The sequence below is a fragment of the Rattus norvegicus genome, chromosome 18, assembly GCF_036323735.1.
Source record: "Rattus norvegicus strain BN/NHsdMcwi chromosome 18, GRCr8, whole genome shotgun sequence".
Classification (NCBI taxonomy): Eukaryota; Metazoa; Chordata; class Mammalia; order Rodentia; family Muridae; genus Rattus; species Rattus norvegicus.
In genome coordinates, this window is record NC_086036.1 from 16,638,022 (window position 1) to 16,651,563 (window position 13,542).

Here is a 13,542-nt window from a genome sequence, read left to right on the forward strand (position 1 = left end):
TGCCTAGTCTTTGTTGTCATGGTCTGGGTATTTTTCCTCTTATGTCAGTAGCAGACTCACATGAAGTGATGGCATCTATATGTGCGCCTACTGGCACAGCTGTCGCTGACGAAACCAGCTCCAGCTTGTGGTCAACATGGCGCAGCAACTCTCTTCATCCTCTGTTTGGATAGGTTGGTGTTTTCCTGAGACTTGAGGGCTCACAGCAGAGGATATGATAAGTTTATTCCCTAGTATTGTTCTGAAGAAATCCATACATGACTCTGGAATCACAGCTCTTCTTACCGAACAGAGTGAAGGATTCCCACTAGTATAAAATTCTCTGATAGGATTTTTGAAAAGTTTTACAGAAAATTAAAAGAATAATGTGTATGCCGTGAGTAAAAAGTCAGTATAGACAAGTGTGCTGCTTAAATTCAAGTGTCTACTTGATGACATCTGGCATCATCTATGGGATGGACCTTTTAGCTTCTCTTTGAGGGATCATCTGGATTAGGCTAAATTTAGTTATGGTGGGAAGATCCACCCACTGTGGGTGATTCTATTCTACAGCCTTTGGTCTTGAACTCAATAAAAGAAACAGAAAACTGGACCCTACCATTTGTTTCTTGCTGTGGTCTGACCGTGGATGCAGCATGTGGCCAGCGGCCTCAGGTCCTGCTACCATGATTTCCCTAACATGATGGGCTGTACACTTGAATCATGAACCAAACTAACCCTTCCTTCCTTAAGTTACCCCTTCAGGTATTTTGTCAGAGCAATGAGATAAGTAAGCATCACACAGAGTATTAATGACACAAGTAACTATCACACAAAGTGTTAATGACACAAGTAACTATCACACAAAGTATCAGTGACACAAGTGACTATCACACAAAGTGTTAATGACACAAGTAACTATCACACAAAGTGTTAATGACACAAGTAACTATCACACAAAGTTTCAATGAGACAAGTAACTATTATACAAAATATTGTCACCAAATGGGTCATATCCTTGGAATGCATTGGATGGAGACAAAGTAAAGAAAAAAAATGCTGCCCTGAGAGCCAGCTATTGGTGGTTGTCCCTGGGATGTGTCCTGGCTTGCTGGCCTTCCCTGGGGAGTGGGAAGCCTCCTTTCCCCAAATAGGCAGGGCCCTCCTGAGGCCAGATGGAAAGAAAGTACTGTTCTTAATGGAAGGAAGCTACTATTAACTGCTTCTAAGTGCTTTTTATCCACAAGCCTTACTAAGGCAATGTAATGAAGGCTAGGCTACCTTTGTTGTTTCCCATGTATGCCCGGAGATGAGACCTTAGAGAAAACTTGAACATGCTATATAAAATGTATGTCAAGAAAAGTATATTCAGTAGTAAGCTTTCTTTTACTATCTCTAATCAGACTTTAAGGTATTTCTGAAGGATTTATTGACTTGGGATATGAGACATGGGTAGTCCAATTGCATATTCACCTGGATGAATTTGTAGAAATTCTTGATGGTGGCTTACTGATACTTCTTTCTTGGATCCATGCATTTAAAGTCCTGGAATTAAGAACATTCCTCTAGCCTTTCATTTCTGGCATCTGGAAATAAAGTATAAGCATACAGTTCTGTCATGAAATGTTCAGTCCACTTAAATGAGTAATCATTTTTATAAATGATCTATCCAGCATCACGGCTATAGTCATCATTAGTATCGACTGTGTGTCATGGTCACCTTTGTTGTATGCTGCTTGAGTCTCCTTCAGGTTATAGGAACTGTTGTAGTTTACCTAATCCATGGGGCATGAGGTAGAAACATCTGGTGCCATTTCCACCTGGCCTAGCAGCTGTGGAACGGTGTCAGTCATCGCCTCATACTTGCTGGTTCATGAGCATGAAACTTTTGGATTCCTTCAGCCCAGTGTTTTATTAATTGACTAGAAACTTGATTCCTGTGGCTGTGGGACTGGGGCCTGTACTTCTCCTCATTCCTCACCTGCCTAAAGCAACTTGGTGCCATTTGGTTCCTTTGACCAAATCCATCAGGAGTTCCACTGAAGGCCAGGACTGTCTCCTCTGTGGTAGACGTCTACTGATAATCTTTACACCTACCTGGAGTTCACTGGAAAAGGCAACATTGTGCCTTAAAGAGTTTGATAGTGGCTTGCAATTTTCTCTTGTGCCATATTTTTCTTTTGAAGGTTTATTTTTATTTTATGTGTGTGAATGTTCCATATGATATTATATGTGTATATTATGTGCATGCAGTACCTGAACAGGCTAGAAGAGGGTAGTGGGTTCTCTGAACTGGAGCTACAGACAGTTGTAAAATAGCATGTGGGTGCTGGGAATTGAACTCAGGTCCTCTGCAAGAATGGCAAGTGCTCCTAACCATTGGACGGTCTCCCCAGGCCCTTCTTGTACCATTTTTTTTAGCACATTGAAGTTTTGAGTCTTTTGAGGTGGATAAAGAATAAACCTTAAGGAAAGAGAAAAGCATAAAATAACATTTGGAAAACTGCCTAAGTGGCCACTTTCTGATTAACCTGATGATCTCATAGAAACAGTTGTTAAGAACCGTGAATGCTTTGAGACTTCAATTCTACCTTTAATGGGCTGGGCTGCAGCAACTCCAGAGATGCTGGAAGAAAGCATGGAACTCTAGGGTCAGAGACGAGAACTTTCTGCTTACAGGGCCAGAGGTAGCCAGAGAACGTCCAAATGTGTGCTATTTTTCCCTGCCCTGGTTCCCATGGTAATGTGACCATGGACTAGTGATGCCTAGACATGTAAATGTGAGAAACTGAGGAAAGGAACTCTGAGCTTAGGGGCAGTAAGAAAGAATCCCTTCCCTCATCCCAGAGAGACACAGGATGGTGGACAATGAAATGAATCTTCTTAGTCGTGTGTACGTATTCTCTCTCTCTCTCTCTCTCTCTCTCTCTCTCTCTCTCTCTCTCTCTCTCTCTCATTTCTATCTTCAAGGACACTTCTCTATATATAGTCTTACAAAGTAATTCCAGAAGAAGGGCTCTTGGTGACTCTGCTTACCAGACTATAGAAACAAGGGGAACCCATAGGCAGTTGTTACCCAACACTAAAGGACAATGATTTTCTAACAAACTTTACTATGGATTTTATATCCTACAGTCTGCTTAGGGTAAGCAAAAAAGATCATGTTTTAAATAGCCATTCATTTGCTTGTTTTTGTTTAATAAAGAGAACATGAGGACCATGAGTCCCTCCTGAGTGCCTTTTATTCAAGGCTGGAACTCCATACTAATGATTTCAGGTCTAGTTAGGAGGTTCTATGAGCTGGGAGATTCTGTGAGTGAGGGTCTTCAGCCCTTTATCCAATGACCAAGACCTTGAAAGTAACAATAAATGATGACCTGAGGTTCTTCCTGGCATCCTTCCCTGGCTCAGGACCTTAGCAGCCACAATGCTATGCCCATCACTCCTACTTCTTGGGTACCCACTCCATATATACTGCACTGCATTTACACACAGTGATATAAAGGATGTAGTTTAGCCAAGTAAGCATGTGCTGGTTTTATAGGCCCTAAAATCCCGATTCTGTAAGACCACCCCTGGGATCAGGGACCCTACAGTGCATTTCGTTAAGCTTGAGACAAACATGAGTCTTTTAAGACTTTCTAAGTTGGAGCTTCTCTGGAAAACCCCATTAGATACACTAGAAGGTTCTCATAGCTTTCTTGATGCAACCTCTTTGATCTCCTCTACATCTTGTAGAGAATCTACAGAAGGAATGCACTGTTTGCTTCAGGGTCCTCTCCTTGCCTCACTATCTCCCCAATCATGTCTCATTTTTCTTGTAGCTACATTGCTGTCCTCTGTGTGGTAGGTTATTGCCCAACCCACTGTTTTCATCCTCCCCTTTCATCCAACCCTCCCATGCCCACTTCTGATGGTTACCTGCCTCTGAAAAATACGTATGTCTGTGTCTCTACCTTTGTCCTTTTGGGTCCTGAGGTTAAGTGTCTCCTCAGATGCTTCTTGTCATTAAATTCCTTAAGACACTAAGACTTGCCAGGCGCCTGTCTGAGGACATTCAGTGTAGAATTCATATGTATATGCTACCCAGATGTGTCAAACCTATTCCTCATCTGGGGATGGTAGAGGACACTTCCCTGGCTATCTAGGGCAGAGCATACAACTTTGGGGTATTTTTTTGACAAGTGTCCCTAGACTATTTCTTTGTGAAGATCTAGACACTCTAACAGAAGATCGAGAGGATGGTACTGGATAAATTGATAGTTAAAACATCTATTTCTTAAGGAAGCCCCTTTGTCCATTCAACCACTATAGAAAAGTACTACATGCTAGAGGCTTGAGACTACGAACTGTGTTTCTGAGCCTGCCAATGACTTTGGTGCTAATCCTAGATTTCTTCTCCGTGAACTTATTTGCTAAGAAATGCAGATAAACTGCAGTCCTAGAGTAACAGGAAAGCTCCTTCCAGGAGTGACAGATGTAAGTTGGGGACAGTTGTTTGGGGTGAGGATTTAAATATGAGATGTCTAGCTGTGCCCCAGGCTCAGGCCAGCTGTTTCTAATTATACTTGGTCAGAATATACTGGCCTGGAGAGCTGCTAGTTGTTTGATCTTGCAATGTCTCTGTGCCGTGACTTAACAGACAACTTGAACCTGGAGAATACTTTGGGGAAGATAATTTTTTATGTAAGTTGTTTGTACCCTGAATGGTACCTCAACCATGACAAATATTAATCAATATTTAGTAATCAAGAGATTTTTTTTCCTTTGGTCCCAGAAGAACATCGATTTGTGAGTAACTGAATTATTGAGTGACCTGAAAACTTAGTGATTAAAAAAGGAAGCTCTATCAATTTGTTAGATGCCACTATGCAGGACCATCCCATCTTAATGTCCGCATGTTCCTCTGATGCCCTTGGTGCTTCTGCTCGAGGCTTGACTAGGGCCAGAGAGACTGCAGGAACACTCTTCCCGTTTGGAGTGTCTTACTCTCAAAGAAAGGCTTATCCGAGGATGAGTGTTAGAGTCTATCCCAGTCAACCTGTTATAATCAGAACAGCAACCAGGACATTTACACAGTTCAGAGGAGGAGGTCTTCATGACCTAGTGTTTGGGGTCCCATCACACGACTTCAAAGTAACAATATATCAACAAACAGTGCAAGGACCTGGGACAGCATTCCAGTTTCTGTTAATAATATGGAATAGAATATTTACTGTGCGCACAAACAGTAACTGAACCTGAAACTGGCTACTGCTGTTTTATTTTGTCATACTACAGTGTCGAACTCCTGGTTAGAAGTGTCCTCTGAGAAGGAAGAGGGGGATAGAAATTTTATATAGTTATGTGTATGTGTATATATAAATAAAATATAATGTATAATGGTATATTATGTTTCATAATGTATATTAACTTATATTGTGTGTACATGTCTCTGTGCATACGGGAACACATACACATGCAAATGGAGGTCAGATGTCATTACTCAGTTTGTCATCTTACTTGCTTGTTGAGATAGGATTTCCTATCTTACTCACACATTAAGCTAGACTAGCAGGCCAGAGAGCTCCAGAGTTCTGCCTGTCTCTGCTTTTCTAGTACTAGAATTATGAGGACATACCTTCATGCCCAGCTTTAATGTGGATTCTGGGTATTGAATTCAGGTCTGTGTGTGTGTGTGTGTGTGTGTGTGTGTGTGTGTGTGTGTGTGTGTGCATGTATAGGGGATGTGTGTTTTGAATTAAGACTTCACAGAAAGTAGGCAGGCAGGCACTCTACCACGGGGTTGAATGTCCAGCCTAGAAACTATCATCCCTGACGCACTTGTGATTTTGTCTAACACAAGCCAAATGCATGATGCACTGGATTACACCTATCATTAAGGACCTGGATCTGCTTTGGTGGCTGTGGTTCTCATTTTTTGAGCTCTTCTTTATCCCCATGTGCCCTTCAGAGTATGACTAACATGTGGGACTGAGTGTGATCTAAGGGTGTCAGGATGTGGATTTGGTAATAGCACAGCCTAGGAGTATAAGGCCAGAGCTTCATACCAAGTTCCACTGTTGCTACATGAAAAAACCTTGATGCCTGCAGTGTCCACTGAAGCCAGAAAGGGGCATTGGGTTGCCTGGAAGTGGAGTTACAGAAGACTTTGAACCACCATGTGGGTGCTATGAGCAAAACCCCAGTCTTGAAAGAACAGTCCGTACTCTTCACTGCTGAGCCATTTCTCCACCCCTGGCAGCACACGACTTTTGTGAAATTTGCACCCAACTAATAAAAGTCTTCCTGTGCACAGAGATTCCATTTCAGGGTGATTTAATACTTCAGGGACATTTGGCTGTATCTGTGGGCATCTTGGTTTGTCACAGTGGTGGGAAGGTTGTAGGGGTGATGTTAAGGTTCCCTAGTGACAAGAAATCAGAGGCTATGAATCCCATAACATGCAGCAATACTTACCCAATGTCAAGGAATTGTTTGGCCTTAAATGTCCGCAGTACTGGGGCTGAGAAAGCCTGCTTTAGATAAATCTTCGTGAGCAGCTCAGCAAGAGCTGGCCCAACACCAAAGGCAAAGTCTAAAGAATGTTCAAAGTTGTGAGTCTTTTCTCCTGGGACCTTTCTCAGATTTATGCGATTAAACCTCAAGTCTCAAGTTGATGGTGTTAGTTATTAGCTCTAAACTGGGGAGGTCCCTGGAATGTATGCTGTTTGAGCGGCTGTTATAGACCCGGCTGGCCCAGTCCATAGTTTCATAAGACCTGCCTGAAAGCCAAGTTCTGGCAGAGCCACCAAGACACCATCATAGACTTAAGCTGATTGAAGCCACCCAGAAATTGACTGAATCTGGACATTGGAATCTACTGCTGGGGACGTTGATGAAAGCAGCCATTGACACATGCCTGCCCACTGTATGTTGTTCTTTTTCAGAAATGTTTACAGTTTCCTTCTTTGTAGCTCATTCACCTTCCATGCAGCAGAACCTGTGCTTAACAGGACACAGGGCAGATCTATCTAGATTAGAGTCCCAGCATCATCCTGTGTGCTCTGCCTGTCAGTGAAATCCTGCATGAAGACAGTGCTCTAGACTCAGAGATGTTTAGAGAAAGGCTGTTTGCAGCAGTGTGTGGAAGACAAGGGGCCATCAGAGGGGGTCAAGCACCCCAAGGATGCAGCTTGGGAAGGTAGCAAATGGTTTTACTGCTAGGCTCACAGGACTGTGGTGTGTAATTGGCACTCACTCAGAGCCATAAGAAGGAGAAGAAACCTTAGGACCGAAAGGATTGCTGGCAACCTATGCAAGCCAGCCAGCTACATGGGGGCACTGGTGTAACTTGTCTAGTCTCTCCCCAAGTGGGGTTGGGGCAGCCTGGCAAAGGCAAGTGTTCCTGGATTCAGTTCACTGTGTAGTCCTGGTGAAACTGTTTATCCAAAGATGCTTTCTCACTTCTTACATGGGGACATGAATCTTCATAGTGTGGATGGGGAAACTAAATAGGGTGACATTAATAAGTTTCCTAGGACAACCTGTGGATGGGACAGATGCTTAATACATGATAACTTTTATTTTTACCTCAGGCTAAGCAGGGCCCATCATGCAGCAGAGGTCTCAGAGACCCCATGAGGAGGCGGTGTTGAGCATTGAAAGGCTCTGCTCAGCTGCCTGTGGAACTCAGGAGGAGCTAGTGTTGTGCTTGGGTCTTTCCTTCCTTCCCTTGTCTCTTCAGTTCTGTGATGCATGGGATGACATAGACCTTTGTGTCCACAGGATAAGGGGCAAGGTCCCTCCTTCTCTCTCTGGCTTCTCATGTCCATGGGACTCTTGGCTCTCCAACTGCCCTTGCTCCTGTAATGCTTGTTTCTCTGGTGCAGAAAGATCCTTGAAGGTCAGCGATATGGGTCAGTGGATAGAGAGGCCTACTGTACAAGCCTGATGGTCTGAGTTTGATCCCTGGACCGATGTGTAAAGGCAGAAGCAGAGAACTGGCTCCACGGAGTTCTCTGACCTCCACACACACTCTGTGACAGGCATGCACTCAGGCAGACACTGACAGTGAACAAAACTAAAAACAGGGGTATCCGTTGAGTGATACCCAGGGGTCTTGTGGTACCAGCACCCCCCTTTCCTGTTATTTCTTACACTTTGCATAAATGGTACATTATCCCATTCTTTAACTGACTTTAAGGTTTTTTTTCCCCCTCTTCCATATAGCCTTCCTTACAACCTTGAAGTCTGTTTTCAACCCTCAGAATCAGGTCAGCCTGCTTCTGGCCAAGCACATTTTTCTAGTCTTCCCTAAGTGTGTCCTGGCGATTCTGAGTTGTGTCTGTCTGCTCCCCTGGGCAGCAGGCCAGCGAGACACACTCAGTTGTGGGCTCCTTGGATGTCCTCAGCCCCTCCCTGCTAGATTCTCCTTTCACTTCTGCCTAATGGATCCTGCCAGAGAAAGTGAGTCTGCCCAGCTCCTCTTACAATCCCCTCGCCCTACATAGCTCTCAAGATAAAGGCAGAGCTGCATGTCCTCCTTCCAACCAGGATATGATAGCAAGTGCATGGTACCCTGGCAGCCCCTGCCCTGGCAGCCCCTGCCCTGGCAGCCCCCCTGCCCTGGCAGCCCCTGCCCTGGCAGCCCCCTTGCCCTGGCAGCCCCCCTGCCCTGGCAGCCCCCCTGCCCTAGCAGCCCATGCCCTGGCAGCCCCTGCCCTGGCAGCCCCCCTGCCCTGGCAGCCCCTGCCCTGGCAGCCCCTGCCCTGGCAGCCCCTGCCCTGGATGCCTGCTTTATTATGTGTGGTGCCAGGGTCAGAGTGGGATCCTTATGAATACAGACTAAAGAGATAACATTCTGGCCCTTCTGCCCTGCATAATGACTGACATTTGCTTCCTTCTACTCAGCCTCATCATCTACAGGGGTTGCTTCTAGCTATTCTTCCTGATTGGAGCTTCACCCTTACCTTGCAGGCAAGACCTGTTGTTCCAACAGGAAGAGTGCTTGGCTTGACATAGGCACAGACAGGGGGCTCTTATGGCCCCTACCTGAAGCACCGATCACTGCTTCTGAGGGTAGAATTCCAGATGCCTTTCTTAAGTACACAAGGCCAATAGCCCTCACCCTAGATGGCTGATCAGCTCCCTCTGCACTCCAAGCTCAACCTCACTGAATTTGACTCCACATAGCATGCATGCCAGGTTTCTGCATGTCCTTGTCTACCTGCCTAGCATCTTCTCACCACCAAGAGGTGTTGCTTAAATGTCTTTTTGACAGAGGGACTTACACAGCTCTTCTGGACCTCATGAAGGCATCTTGCTATCCCTTCCTCAGGTACCACTATCCCAGGGTACCTCCTTCCCAGGCTACCTCCTTCCCAGGGTACCACCTTCCCAGGGTACCACCTTCCTAGTGCACTGTGCTGTTGATATCAAGACAGCAGGATGCTTTTTAGCTGTTTTATATTGGAGGTAGTAGGAGCTAAAATGACTGGCATTGTGCAGTGCCCGTGGGACAGTAGGGATCATGTGCCTTGCCGTGCAGGATTTTAGGATCTCCTCTCTCTGACTCTGAGCAGGTACCATTGGTGTCAGAGTGTGACGCTGGTCATCAGTGTATTTTCCCACCCTTACATCCCTGTTGGACTAGAGAAATTCTTGTTAACTACCGAGACTAGTATTAGCTTGGAGGGAAAAACACTATTTTCACTCCAGGTGTTGATGGAAAGCTTCATTTCCTGCAGACTTCCGTGCCGTGCTTCCTATAAAGGGCCTCCTGCCCTGTACGTAGACAGGAAACACAACCCCAAAAGAATGCCTGTGTACGGGGGTGTCGGTAAGAGAAGCCCTGATTAAAGAGAAAATGCACACACACACACACACACACACACACACAGACACGCACACACACACACACACACACACTCACTCAGAGAGAGAGACAGAGAGACAGAGACAGACAGCGAGCGAGCGAGTGAGCCAGCGAGCAAGAGAGCGAGAGCCCATTGTGGAATATGCTATAGTGTCTCTGGGTCTTCATAGATGGCTTCCTTTAGGTTGACCAGGAGTGACAGGAACTTTGTGAGGCAGTACTGGTTCCTGAGTCAGATGGGGCCTCTCAGGTGAAAGACAAGAAGATGTGGTTTTTCAGGAATTTTGGCCCAGCTGTGGCTAGAGAAGGGTCTACCATGAGCCTGCTGCTCCCTCCAGGTCTGCCTGTCATCTTATCCAGTGTCCCCCTGCAGACGCCCATCCACCCAAGACCCTGAACGTTGCAGATAGGGCTTTACACGCTGTGCTTTATTGTGTGGTAAGCTTCTGAAGGCAGAGAGCCATGAGGTTGGGCATCGCCGTTGGTTTATTACATGCCCACAGGAACAAGCCTCTGTTCCTGGTTGCTGCCTTGATCAATCTCTTGCTTGTTTTGCTTCACTTGAATGTCTGTGACCAGCCCTTAATATGCTTATAAATTTGTTCAGGACAGCCCCACATGCCACAGCTTTGTAGTCAGACCCTGTGGATACTGAGGCATGTGTTCTAGGCAGGAGGCGACTTAGAAGATGACTACAGATCGTGAGGACACTCCTCCCCCAGTATTTGGAGTCGCACATTAGTGGCCCAGGCTCCATGCAGTTAGGTTCTGGCATATTTGGATGACATTGTGTCATTTCTTCCCAAGAGTGTGTCGCTCATTCAGAGCTAGCACCCCTATTAACACATCTGTCCAGACAACTCCTGGCCAACCGGGGGCTGCGTGGCTGTCTGAGTCCTGATGGGTTAAATGGGGTGAAGCAGCACAGGTGGTCTGAGCCGACTGCAGTTAAGCAGCCGGCAGCCATACACACTCCCCCTCCTTCGCTGAGTCTCCAGGGACTGGTAAGTTGTCCTGGCTCACCCTGCCAGGGACAGCGCCACAGGAAGACACCCTTGTCCAGGTCCCCCACATGCTCGCCATGAGTGCCCAAGTGCATGCCACATGCTAGGCTGTTGCAAACACATTTTCATTTTGATGTGGCTATTCTGAAGTCAGCGTGCGTGCACACATATGCTTTCTGTCAGCCCCATCGTGATACCACCATTGCTCACGCTCCGCGTCTGCCAGGCTTGTGAAGCCCACAGAGGGGTGCATCTCTACTAAAGAGCACATCGTCCAATGAAGAAATCAGCACTGAGATTCTCCTACACCCCAAAGGGCTTCCCCAAAGGGCGGACTCATTTTCCCACAAACAAAAGCCTTGGTTTTGCTCTTGAGGGACAGTGCATGGCACACCTGTTCTCAGGCGTGTGACCAGACCTGACATCTTTGGGGACAGCCTCCGGGCTCTGAACCAGGCTCCTGTGCTAGGTTAGAGACCCCAGGGATGAATGCATGAGAGAGCATTCAGGCAGGAGGAGGGTACACACTCTTCCACCCCCAATTCCTGCCTGAAGGGCTCTGGTGGCTGCAAAGCGCCAAGAACGATAAGAAAAGTCTGCAATTCTTCCCTTTTCTACCTTTCCTCTGCCCTTTCCACCCTTCCTCCCTAGGCACCTCCCTGCTCTATTCTTGGAAGAGCACAGGGCACAGGGATGGGATGCTGTCCCCAGTGAGTCCTGGTAGAATGACTTCTTGCAAAGAAATTGATGATGGTTGGGCCTCTGCCCAGTGAGAGCTACTTTCATCCTTGTGGTAAAGGTAGAGCTTGGCTCACTGATAGGCAAGGAGGCCAGGCCTCCATACCCTATGGCCATTCCCCACTGCCCATCCTGAAGACTGCAGTATGTTCCAGAGAAAGGGGGTGGGGAGAGGCAGCAAGCGAGTGAACTGCCTGATACACTTGTAGACTGTATCCATATAGACTCTGGATAGATCTCTTCTAGTTCCTGACTGAATGTCTTCATCAACGAGGGAGGGAGGGAGGGAGGAAAAGAGGGAGGGAGGGAGGGAGGGAGGGAGGGAAGGAGAGAGAGAGAGAGAGAGAGAGAGAGAGAGAGAGAGAGAGAGAGAGAGAGAGAGAGAGCGCACATACACCCCCAGGACTTGAGCCCATATTCTCTGGGCCCTGGCAGAATCCTAGCACTGTAGCCTCATCCAGCTCAGGGCAATGGCTGTCAGGAGTGACCCAGCCTCGTCTGGCCTAGCCAGATGGCGTTTGGCTGGAGGTTTTTGTATTCTCAGTCATTCTGTTACTTGTCCAAAGTTCTTAGCTGAGAGCTTTGCTCAGCAAAACCAGGCAGGAGGCAGATGGAACCATTTCGCTGCACCCTGGAGCAGCACATGACTGGCACTGTGAGCATTTTACCTTGGCACTAGCAGTATGCTTCTAGTCTTTGATGCTTTACAAATAGGCCTCTGCCCATGAGTGGTCCTTTCATTTGTGACTTTTTTCTTTGGTTGGTGGTGGGTTGTCTTGTTTTATTTTGTTTTGTTTTGTTTTGTTTCAGCCTCACCGTGTAGCGTAGGCTGATATGGAGCTCACTTGGGCCTGCTTGTCACAGATCTCACTGGTCCTCCTGCCTTCACGTTTGAAGTACGAGGACTGCAGGCATAATCCATCCTACCTAGTACTAACTTTTCTACGTTATGGATATGAACACTTATATTCATATGCATGTGTATATGTGCACCATATGCATACCTCGTGGATCTCCTGAAACTGGGTTTACAGATGGTGTGAGTCACCGTGGTGGGGACTGGGACTTGAACCCAGGTCCTGTGCAAGAGCAACAGTGCTGTTACCCATCAAGCCATCTTTCCAGCCCAATACTTGAAAAATATTTGCTATGAAGCAGAGTTGGAGTTTATTAAGAAAGGGGCTATGGATTTAAGCATAGGCTTTAAGGGCGAAGAAAGACAGGCACCCATGGAAAGGACAATTGTGCCCACAAGATTGTAGGCTTTGGCTTCTCCAGAGTGAGACACCAAGTGATTCCTTGCCCTGGGCAAGCAGTATCTGGGCATCTGATCCCAGGGGGATCAGCCTCCCTGGGCCAGCCTCCAATGTCAGAAAGCTTTGGACTGCTGCTTGAAGGTCAGCTTGATTTACTGTGGATTTTGCTGTTCCCCCCACAAAGACATTGCATGGATTTTATGCTGTTTGTTGCATAAGAAATGACCCAAAACATCACCACTGAAAATAGTTCCTGCATGTTGTCTTGCAGTTTTTGCTGGCTTCCTGTGGCTAGCTGGGCTCCGATCAGGAGTCCTGGGAGGACTTTTCCAACTTGTTCAGTGTAACTTTGCTCTTGTGGATCGGGTCCCTGTTCATTAATGGCTGCCAGCCAGGGTTTACTGTCAGCTTCTAGAGGTTACCTATATCTGTACCAGATGTGCAATGCTAGTGGTCCATGTGGGACCTTCAGGTTTCTAAGCTCTCTGATGACATCTTCTGTGTTGCCGTTACATCTCCATTTTCTGAGGCTCAGCTCACTGAGGCTGGCACACCTGACTCACATTCTCAAGTGGTCTTGCACATCACCTGCACAGCATTGTTTATAGCAGCAGACCATTAGTGCAATGGCCACAGAGCAGGAATGATTCTCGGGCTACTTTCAGACCTTTCCCAGTTGAACCAAACCAATTTTGGGGTGACTCCCTGC

The 13,542-nt window shown here is 46.6% G+C and overlaps 1 protein-coding gene across 7 annotated transcripts in view; it reads left to right on the forward strand.

Moving 5' to 3' along the window:
* Fhod3 (formin homology 2 domain containing 3) overlaps positions 1-13,542 on the forward strand; it is a 432,679-nt gene that overhangs the window by 370,192 nt on the left and 48,945 nt on the right. The gene's annotated exons all lie outside the window — the stretch shown is intronic.